Source organism: Pavona decussata, unplaced genomic scaffold, assembly GCF_977016875.1.
Source record: "Pavona decussata unplaced genomic scaffold, jaPavDecu1.1 SCAFFOLD_209, whole genome shotgun sequence".
Taxonomy (NCBI): domain Eukaryota; kingdom Metazoa; phylum Cnidaria; class Anthozoa; order Scleractinia; family Agariciidae; genus Pavona; species Pavona decussata.
This window is the reverse complement of record NW_028145614.1, coordinates 19,326-28,632: the sequence shown is the minus strand read 5'-3', so window position 1 is coordinate 28,632 and position 9,307 is coordinate 19,326. Positions and strand designations below refer to the sequence as shown.

At 40.2% G+C, this 9,307-nt stretch overlaps 1 pseudogene across 1 annotated transcript; it reads right to left on the bottom strand.

Annotated features, from left to right (window-relative positions):
- Positions 1–240: 240 nt before the first annotated feature.
- LOC146460654 (uncharacterized) lies at positions 241–4,692 on the bottom strand (annotated as a pseudogene). The gene is made up of 5 exons (XR_014857584.1): positions 3,508–4,692; positions 2,854–3,349; positions 1,946–2,142; positions 1,151–1,503; positions 241–506 (listed from the first exon to the last, which is right to left on the bottom strand). The product of XR_014857584.1 is annotated as an uncharacterized LOC146460654 (transcript).
- Between the last annotated feature and the right edge of the window lie 4,615 nt (positions 4,693–9,307).

The following is a 9,307-nucleotide window of genomic DNA, read 5'->3' as shown; positions in this document are numbered from 1 at the left end:
GCTGATTAAAGTTTACGCCACGTTCTCTGATAAACTTGCGCTATTGCGATTAATTAGTTGAGTCCGTTTGCGGCACCTAATAATGATCTCCTGTTTGTAGCACGTCCTCGTACACATTACGCATTTTTGGTAAATGATAGCGGGGAAATGCTAAGATAACATTGCAAAAAATCTTGCCACATTTTGATGTCCTTAGGATCTATTCCGATGATTTACAGAACAGTTTCAAAATAGTTTTTTTATGTGCTCTCTTGATCCGGCTTAAAATCTGTCACACATCCATGATTTCATACCCATCCTGCCACTTTTTAGCGCCAACATTATTCAGAAATCCACATGCCTTAGCATCTACGCATGCTCTGTATCCTTCACGGTGATAAGCCGAGAACATTCGGGACGTGAAGAACTGGTTGGCCGTGTTGGGTTGTGGGAAAACAGTGCAAAACATCTTGGACAACCCGTAGCATGCTCTTTGATGACAACATTCACAGCAACACAGGGTCACTTAACTAACGTCGTCCTCTCTCAGAACCATTCCCTGGTGCAATCTGTCTTTTTCGTCAAAAGGATACGGATCAACATCAGATGTTTCGTTTGTCTGGTAACTGACAGCATGTTGTGGATCTCTTGGTGCGACTACTAAAATTTCACCCTCGCTTTCATGGCCATTTTCATCCCTTTGAATCTGGGAAAGACAAAAGAAAGCGTTGGAGGTGCTAAGCATTAAAGCTACAACAATGAAGTTTAGACAATGTATAGCACATCCAAAAACTGTTTTCTTAAGCTACACGAGATAGGATGATGAATTAAGTCGCAAGTGTAGGAATAATCAGCCTAAATATAGATCGGAATAGTCAATGCAATTTCTATGAAACGCGATCGAGTCGTGATTTGCAGTATAAAATACTATTTACTTTAGCTAATTAAGGCTTGAAGACGTTAGAAACTTGGGGATATTGCGATGAACTCCTCTACGAATCTCACGGAAACTGCAGCTGTATTTGAAGTTGCAACGTCAGGGCAAAAGAAATACCAGGGTAAAATACAATAAAAATTGCGTCAAAAATTCGCTCGTATAAACGGGCCTTACATTAAACTGGAACAAAATTACTTGTGAGACAGAGAAAAAAATTCATAAAAAGCGACCAACTTGTAATAACGAGGATTTCCCAAGGCCTGTGGCTTACCAAACTTCTCCAACAAGTCCGAAATAACATCGATATCTTGCCCATCCTCACTGAGAAACGACCAGTTCAGGTTGGTCCGAACGAGCATCAGTGCATCCAGGAGACTCAGTCTCCGTACAACCTCTGGTCTTCCTTATAGCCCCCATCAACTACAACAATTTCTTGATAGTCTTCTCTGTAACAGAGGCAAAATGGCGAGGTTTTCAAAATGGCCACCATCGCTAAGCAACAGTATAGGCGGCGGCATTGGTCCGACGTTAATTTTCGAAAACATTTCGCGCCAAAGTAAAAGAAAGAAACGTGCACAATTAACCACCTGAAAATGAACGTCAATAATTTTTGTAATAAGTAGCTCACGTTAGGCAATTAAGTCTTAACATAGCAAAAGAGACAACATCAACATCATTGCCATTTTGACAAAAGAAGAACAGAAAACTATCTCTAAATAGCCCGATTTAGAAGACTTCCAGATCTGAAAGATGACCTGAATAACATCTCGACTTCGTTAACCAAACGAAGAGCATACTTCGGTGGTGGCCTCACCCCTCAAACGGCGTCTGAGTACAAAGGTCAGATACTGTGCTCTAGTGGGTCGTCCATGAGCAATCGGGTCTCTAACCAGTTATATTTATACCATCTACTGACGTTCCACAATTTACTTGACTCTGAGGATGAGTTCAGTTAGGGCACTAACTGTAGACACTTTCCAGGTCGAATTGGAATCGAATTGTTAAAGGAAGGTTAACCTGATCTCCTACCTTGCTAGCTTCTCACAAAAACCAGGCTTTTCTGCACCTGTGTCAATAAGAGCGATGAAGGCGAGCACGTAGTGAATGACAAAGAAACTTAGCACTCCAATTTCAGTAGGTGCTACCACGCAGTTACAACGGTAAAGTGCTGCCGCGACGACCAAGGGAACACCGCGAACCATGTGCACAAGGCATGGAAGTAAAAGCTGTCGAGAAAGAAACGTTGAATGGTTGTATTACGAAGGAGCATTGGTTTATCGCAGAACCTGCTAGTAGATTTGAATATTAGCTTTATTGTAGTGATATTGGCGTGTGTAGTGGTTAGATTACTAATGACAGAGTTTTCTCCGCCGGTCTCTCGTTTGGTTGGGAAATGTTGTGAGGGAGGATTTGAATAACGACTAGTAAAATGAAATTGATGGAGATCTTTAGGTTGTTCACCATGGACCAAAACTTTGATTGAATTTTTACGTCCTAATAAAGTTGAAGTTGAAGGCTTTTTTGGCCAGCCGAAATATAGTACACTCTAAAACGTACAAAGACTGCGTACCATTTTGAAGTCAAATCTCCAACCGTAAAACAGCAATTTTGGTTGATGGAAAAGTAGTAGCAATGAAAGACCTGGAATCAGTTCAAAAGCGCAAAACTTAAGTAGAGAACATCTTTTTCCATTTGGGACGTCCTAAACGGGAAAACGGGACTTCTTTTTCAGACGTTCTGTATATTTCGGAAATTTTGCTGCTGAGCGAATTAAAACAGCATGTTCCATTTTTCTCCCAACCAAAATCACCGGATTTTTTTTCTTTACTTTCTGTTTGCTTGTTTGGTTATTCGTTTGTTTGTTGGTCGTTGGTAGGCAACCCTAATGTTCATTTCTAATTTTCTTAAGCAATGAAAATCTTCATCAAACAACTTGCATTTAGTGCCAGACTTTCGTTTTTCACTCCTTTCATGTCACTTATCATGGTGGCGCCCATTTGGAATCCAAGGATGGTGTGAAGACGACTCAATACTTCAATGGCGTGGTCATATTTTCCCATACGAGTCGCGAGCGCTGCTGCAGATGTCGCGAAAGCGTCTGATAACATCACATCCTCAGGTGCCAGTTTCCCTTCGAACTGCTTCTTGCTTGGGTCGCGGTCAAGACCCTCGATCCCCGAGGGTGACATGATCAAAAGCGAATACTTTTTCTTGCCCTCGTGACTTCTCCAACAGTTTACTATGATGTTGGATAAGTACTCGGGTTTTATTCCTTTCAGATCTGCGAATGTCAATGGTTTTGAGTTGACTGCACTCTCTTGCTCATTCCGTGACACACAAGTCCAAAGTGGGCAGATGTCCCGAAGGTTGATCCCTGAGCATCCAGTTCGCCCTTTGCCTTCTTTGTGATAAAACGATCTTTGCAGTCTCCACCTTTGGAAAAATGTTAATAGTATTAACTTGATAATTCAGGATCTAAAAAGCATTCTGTCTCTTTTTCTCAAAAAGTTGCCTTTTTACCCTTTTCGCACGGTCCCATGTCATGAAATCGTGGAAACTGACATTGTTGATGGTGAAAACGTTTTGCTTACCTATTGTAAACATGCACGATTCTTTCATGCAATGAAGCCACAATGGGGACAATCCATAGAACAATCCCAGAGGCAAAGAGCAGACGATTAAATAGCAGTTCGGAGTACGCAACACCTAACAATTTATCTTCGTACACTTTCCAGTAAATGAAATAAGAATACAAATAGATTATCAAGACGTAAGATGTCTTTTTGTGGAGCAGTGGGAGAACAATCCACACAATGACGAAGATTGGCACAACAAGAAGCTGTGCCCACAGAGGAATATTGAAGAGGAAGTCCTGAGAAGCGAACGGGATAAACGTGAGTGCTAGAAAAATAAAGAATGTATATTGAGTCATGCGCAAGAAATAACGAAAACGTGGGTTTACATGCTTTATCCGTACAAGGGTATAAGATGTAATGAAGATGATGAACAAAATGGCGAATAGAATGAGAAGATAAGACGCTTCAGTTCCTTGTCGCAAAAGACAATGCTCGCTGATGGCCTGTAAGGCAGCTCTCTGATCAGGCATCAAAGAACTTTTTTTTCCAGATATGGCAGCTGCTTCGGAACCAGATTTTCCAGTTGAAGCTGCTGCAACGACATTGCGATCAGATTTGCGTCGTAAGAACTTCCCAAAGAAGGATCCCCATATGATGATTGGTTGGATGAAGGCCACCAAAAGAGCAATTCCAGATAGAATTATAGTGTCAAAAATTCCCTAAATAGGATTGTTCCAGTCACACAGGTATCCTGCCTTTTGCTTCATGTTCTCGAAAAAGTCGTCGTGCCAGTCATGTTGTCCTTCACCGTCTTTCCTTTCCATTCTTGCCTTCCCTTCCTCTCGATATCTCCAGTCTAGGAAGGCTGTACCTGTGTAACCGCCCCCTGAAACGCAGCTCAGGTAGTCCACCCTAGCTCTACGCTCGAGTAGTCTGCGCAGGACTCCTGAACAGAACGCCGCTGACCGTATGCCACCGCCAGAAAAAGCCAAGCCAGTGCTAGCGCTAGCCATCGATACTGCAGAGTGAGAATATATAATCGATTGCTGTTAACTATATATAAGAGAGCCTGCAAAAATACTCTTTTTCTTCCTTTCTTCGTGAGTCTGTCGACACAAAAGGTGAGAAAAATTTGCAATTTTGCAGGGCCTCAAGTTTTCCTTGAACGTGTACATGTTTAAAAAATTGACAAGCGTATAAAGTCACCTGCAGCTTATAATGTGGAAACAGTTAAGCTGACGCAACAATAATTCATCCACGACTGACGAATATTTTTAACCGAATTTTTCAATTTGCTAGTGAAGAAAATAAATTTATATCAATCAATTTCTGTTTTTCTATTTTCTTACGTAGTAATATCATGAGGAAGAGTACAAGAGGCTGTCCTTTCACGATTGACAAGGAGCACACGAAGTCGACCTTCGACTTTCGGTCTTCTTGATTGCAACCCGAAACAGTATCTAGGGTCATTGCCTGCGCCAAGTTACCTGCATCTGATCCTGGGGCGAGAAGCTTGCATGCGAATGTAAGAAGGTAAGCAGCCTGATCTCTGCGCGGTTGTCATTGACAACAGAGTGAAAGCTTTCCAGTGAAAGATTTCATTCAGTTTAGGAAATATCGGAGCCTTTGTAAACGTCAAGTAAAAAAGGTGTTGAACACCCGCTGTTCTTTCGAATGAGAAATTAGCTTCAGTTTCTAAAGGCGCGAAAAGTAATTTCTTTATAATTTCCTCCATTTGTTAAGCTTACGCAAGTGAAACTGTGTTGTCAAAATACTATTGGCTACGGGTCTTATATGACAAATGTTCTTTGGTAAAAACTCTTGAGTTCTGCCTGTCTGAGAATGAGTCAAGATCTGCAATAAACGCTACGTTCCTGTGAAGAAAACCTGGTTCACTTGATGTAAAAAGATCTCGGAAGGTAGCATGGAACCCCTCGCTCAGCTACAGAGCCAAATTCCCCAAAAGCACCTGTTACACCAGTCTTGGCGCAAAGAATACCGTGGACAAAAGTGAGAAAAACTAAAGATGACCCGATATGGCAAATATTTTAAAATGCTAGTATGTTAATTGTAGATTCGAATTATATTACTTTATGTGAAAACTTGTGTTTGAAAAGGTCAGATACCGTATTTATTCGATTAACCGCCCAACCTTCGAATAAGCGCCTACCTCAAATAAGCGCCTACCCTGAAAGCCCAAAAAGTAAATAAGCACCCAACCTCAAAAAAAGAGCCCGCCCTAACTCCCCTCCCAACAAAAACAACACTCTATACGTCGATCCCAGCTTGAAGTAAGAGGAGAGTCAGTTGTATTCCAAAATTGGTTTAGATGCGATAGTCAATGAACTTTAATATTGTTTATGGCTTGTTTATGTTAGCTTTTGCACTTTGCTTTGTCTTGTTGAAGCGAAATAAACTTGTTTTCCTTTCTTTTGTTATTCTCTAAAAATGTCTTCGCTTGCGGAAAATGTTGGGAAGATAATAAGCGCCCACCCTCGAATTACCACCCACCTCGAATAAGCGGGCCCAAAATTAAATAAGCGCCCAGGGCGATTAATCGAATAAATACGGTATCAAAGAAGGCTACAATGCCTCCAGTACTTTGTTGGCTTTCTTGTTGTTGTGCCAGTTTCTAAAGGAACAGCCGTTGAAATTCAACGGAGAAAATTCAAAAAGTCCACGGCTGGAAAACACGGAAAGATCAGAAAAAAGGAAACAAATCTCAGTTAAATTATTTTTAACAGAAGAGTCACCGCTCAGGAACGGAGACCACATGCCGTGGATCTAAGTCTTGTTATGTTTTAAAAAAATTTGTGCCACATGCTGGTAGACGCAAACATGTAAATTTGCGCGCAATTACTACCTTTAAAGAATGGCATATCTGTACGGTCACTACAAAATTTGTTCTCATAAGCTAAACAGCTGTAACACTGTTCGGCTATTAGCCAATTCCAGCGGAGCTGATGTTCAAGAGTTGGTCAGTAATAGTACAATGCCTCCAGTCATTGTGTCTTTTATTACAAGGGTTCATTAGGACACCTCGGTAACACCCAAAACACCCGGTGGACGAGAGCATTACAAGCGATAAAATTTGACAACTCCGTTGTATAAATTTGGCCATGGATATGGCAGGTTTAATTAAGTCAAAAGCAAAAGTCATAAAACAACATAGTAATAAATTTAGACAGATAAGAACGGTTTTAATCTTTCGACACTCGATTTAAAACCGCTTAAAGAAAGCTTAACTGAGTTTTTAGCTGAGGGCAAGCACGTAACCGGCGGTCAAAATTACAAAAAAAAAAAAGAAAAGTCCTTAAAGGTATTGATTTTGAGAGCTCAAATATGATAAGTTCTTTGTGAGTCTGTGGACTTAATAAATCAAGAAATTTGATGATTTGCTAACAGTATCAGAAAACATTAAGTGAATCGCCTTTCCGATTGTCAGGCATTCAAACAGTAAACCCGGACATACAGGACCAATCAGTGTCCCCGCACTTCACCTTAAACACAACTTGAAATTTCTTTAGTAAATATTCATATTCATATCATATTTGAGCTCCCAAAGTAAAAAAAAAACTTAACTTAAACGGACTTTTCCAGGACGGCGGTGAACAAGTAACCTTCCTACCACTCGAAATTTCTACTAACTTCAGACAAAGAAATTAGAAGTCGAATTGTTACCTCCATTGATTTTACACTATCATTACTACCTCGTAATGCCCACTATTTCTTTAAACACTAGAAATTAAAGGAAAATGCGATAGACCTAAACAACACTTAATTTGCTTTGTCCTTAGTATTGTTTGTTTATAATGGCCTTTTGTTGGCATAACAATAGAAAATTGTTTAGAAACAATACTTAGTAAGATGGCTTCGTGAATATGGCCCCTGGGTCGTTAGAAGCCGGATCAGCACACCAACAGTTCCTCCGCAGTTTTTGATAGAGTGTCCTCAATTATTGGCGTATGCTTTAATTTTAATCTATTATCCTATATGATGGGAAAAGAAAACTTCAGATACTCTCTTAACTTATTTGCAGTTAAACTAATACCATTCATAACAAAACTTGACAGTAAGCATCTACCCACTTTTGTACCGGATGTATGAGTTTACTTCTAGTTATGACTGATTAATTTTGTGTTCTCTGCGTACTTGTGATAAGCCAAGATTGTTTTGTTTGGCATTCGTTTAAGACACTATTAAAAAATTACAATCGGCCACAGTACTTAGTCAACAAAGCGCCGTCTTCCTTTCCATAAACCCCACGATCCTCGCTTTACTACAGCATCGAATCCTCCTTCCCAGAAAAATCAAAAAGTAGGGATATTTTCAAGCTAGTACCTTTGAAACTAATAACGCAGCTTTTCAGTTTTGTAAAATAGCTTACAGAAATAATCTCTATTAAATTAGAGAACATCGGTGATTTACTTAGTATCAGGCGAATAATGATCATGCCACAATTATGCACAAATAACTTAAATAAATAATAAAACTTCATAATTGTCTTGCTCAATTATTGTAGCTGAAATTTTTCACACATTAATGCAATAGTCCGCCCGCTGCCTTTCCGCTCCAATATCCCTGAGAAACTCGTCAGCATTGGCCTCTACGCATGCCCGATATCCTTCACGGTGATAGGCCGAAAACATCCGGGGAGTGAAGAACTGGTTAGCCGTGTAGTGATGTGGAAATTGATTGCAGAACATTTTTGGCAACCCGTGACATGCCTTTTGGTGACAACACTCACAGCAACAGAAAGTCAATTTACTGACGTCATCCTCTTTTAGAGTCATCCCATGATGCAATCCGTTAGGCTCGTCAAACGGCTGAATATCGACAACAGTCCCGTCTACCTTGTCACTTACGCCACGTTTTGGATCCCTTGGTGCTATTAAAAGGATTTCTCCCTCGCTCTCCTCATTAAATTCATCTCTTGGATAGCGAACTTGAAATCTGTTAAAAAATAAGGAGGACACATCTGATTTTAAGACAATACATTTTCGATCGTTCAACGATCGCGCTACGTTGCTAGTAAAATTTGAAAAGTTACATTTGAATTTACAATAGAGTTATTAAAACAAAACCAATTAGAAGCATTTACGTTATTAGATAAGCAAACATCAATTATGAAGGAAAACAAAAGTGACAAGTTTAAAAGTGACAAACTGTATATAAACCACACGGATGAAAGCATCAGAGCGAAGAGTTAAATTATCCAAGATGGCGGACATAAGAAATCTTAAATGTTCATGAAATGGGACTACTCTGAAGCCTCCCTCCATTGTTCGCACCCCTCGGACCCAACAGCCCATCATTAGTATCGAGATATATCGTTTTAGCTTGCAGGTGCATAGTAATCCTAGCAGTGGACAAACAAAATCCACATTACTTTAACCTACGCTTCTTAAATCAAGCAAAGCTACTTATGACCTAACTGAATAACTCAGATCTTGTAAGGCTAGCATAGACAAAAAAAATCAAGGCCAGGAGATATACCTACTTGTAATAACGCGGGAGGTTCGCATTCGTTGGTTTAACAAGCGTCTCCATCAAATCTGTGATGACATCTTGGCCATCTTCACTAACGAACGAGCACTTCAACTTGGTCCTAGCGAGCATCAGTGCGTCAAGAAGACTATCTCCATAGTCTTTCTCGTCTTCCTTGTAACCACCGTCCACCACAACAATCCTTGGCAATCTTCTCTTTAATAGCGGTAAGATACCAAGATTTTCAATATGACCACCATCGCTGAGTAACAAGACAGGTGGCGGCACTGGACCAATGTTATCGTTGGAAAACATTTCTCTCATGAAA